The sequence below is a fragment of the Octodon degus genome, unplaced genomic scaffold (genome assembly GCF_000260255.1).
Source record: "Octodon degus isolate 3935 unplaced genomic scaffold, OctDeg1.0 scaffold00004, whole genome shotgun sequence".
Lineage (NCBI taxonomy): Eukaryota > Metazoa > Chordata > Mammalia > Rodentia > Octodontidae > Octodon > Octodon degus.
This window is the reverse complement of record NW_004524580.1, coordinates 11,858,103-11,860,379: the sequence shown is the minus strand read 5'-3', so window position 1 is coordinate 11,860,379 and position 2,277 is coordinate 11,858,103.

Genomic DNA, 2,277 nt, shown 5'->3' with positions numbered 1-2,277 from the left:
TAAAGTGGTAGGGAATATTAGGTTGGGGAGAAGCAGGAGAGATGAAAGAAGGTGGGGAGAAAACTGAAAAACAGGTAGTAAGTTACAGAGATGGAGAAGAGTAAGAACTTCTCCTGTGCTATTGTAAGGATTCACTGGGTTGTTCATTCCAGAAAACTAGGGAGAAGGACTTGAAATATTCCTCCCTAAATAAAAAATAGAGGTTTGAGGGGATGCAGATGTTTAGCCTGACTTAAACTTTCCCCAATATATGCATTCATGGAAATAATACAGGGCATCACATTCATAAGTGAAGAGTTACATAGTTATCTACTGTTGAAAGCAGCTATTTACTTTTTTAAAAGAAGTAAAATAAGTATGGATGCTCAACCTAAGATATAAAATCACCTCAAACAGATAAATAAGTACTGTTCACATTAAATGCAAGAGGTAGTGACTCATGACATGACTGGAAATCTATTTTTTAGTCTGGATTCTGTTTTAAACTGAGATTTGACTAAAGCCAATCTCTTTTCCTCTTTGAATCAAAAGAACTTGTTAAAGTTAAATTCTAAACCTTCGCAATGTCAGTTCCATTCAGGGGACTATAATTTTTTTAATATATATTTATTTTTTAGAAAAATACATTGCTAGAACCTTCACTATTTTAGTCTTATATTTGTGTGCGTAATCAGTTTTAGAACTGTCATCCAACATAGACTGACTCTGTGTATTTTGTATCTTCTGAATGAGATGAATTTAGAGCAGGAATTCACCTGTTATTAAGATAATTCTTGCAAAATACTTTTAGAGGCCTAATTCCTCTGTATTTGGAAATTACCAAATGACAACATTTAATTAAAGCACTCTAAATTTGACCCATATATCAATTAAAACATAAATTACATTACATAGAATATTAATATGTTTAAGTACAAAATTAATATGGAACAAGCCTAATTTAAAGAGTGAAAGATGGATATCAAATTCTATCAGTTTAACTCTTAAATATGTATGGTGGAGTATACTATAGAAAAGATCCTTTTCAGCTGGCAATTGTTGATTCTAAGATCAGACAGGTAGAGAATGGGATTTAATTTTCATGTCATTTTGAATAAATTAGAGACAGTCTTATTATTTTGTACTTTCTTGAATCTTTAAATTGTCCATCAGATAATATAAGATGCCAAAATGAAAAAAATTTCTTTTGAAATGTAAAAAATGTTGTGCTATTGCTATATCCTTGGCTCTATAACAAAATAAAGAAATCTTAAATTCTCCGTTGCTTAATATATATTTACAGAACAACTTTTCTCTGCTCAAACATAAAAACTCATACCCTTAACCACATATTATATAATTGTGTTCATATAATAGCACAAAGTATATCCCTCCAGCCTGATAAAGGAAATATAATAAAATGGTAATGACAGCCGTCTCATTCTATTTACTAGTTGGCCAGCATACTCTTACTGAGTATTTAGCACTGCATAATATTGAGAACAAGGACTTTAACTGGGTCTCATAGGACTCTATATACAGTTTTACATTTCCTATCTGTATGTACATTACAAATGACCAAATGTATCAAAAATAATAAGATACATAAGTGCAAACATAAATATTCTCTGATCCAATAACCTAAATTGTAAATTAACAATAACATATTAAGAACCAATCCTACTAGAAGTTTTAACATTTATTTTTATTTATTTATTTATTTATTTATTTATTTATATTTTTATTTATTTATTTTCTGTATTTTTAGGGAAGGGTTTACAGTATGTTCAGGGTCTCACTACTAGATCAGACCTGTAGTGATCTCCCTATTTACAGCCTCCCACGTGTGGGGATTAAAGGCACACTCCCCCACACCAAATCTCAACTGCTCAGTGCGCCACAGGGTCAGGGACAGCACGGCAGGCTGGGGATCTAACTCACGGCCCAGGCAGCATTTCTTTAACATTGACGTGATAATATAAAAATACAAGGGCCAGCCAGAGAGATTAGTGAATTAAAGTGCCTGCTTAGGCAGACAGAGGGACCAGGGTTTGATCCGTGGCATGCCTTTTCACAGCATCATGACACAGAATATTTCCCAGAATAGGTGTGCAAACTCACTTCCCCAGCCAAAATGGTTGTGTGATCTGATTTCTACTCATTATGACCAGAGTTTGATGCTATAGTAAGCTTAGTAGTCTTTGAAGAGACTACTAAGGTACAACTTGCATTGATCCTAACTGTGTTTTGATGAGTGAAAACATATTGAAAATACAGTACACTGCATAACTGTCTGCA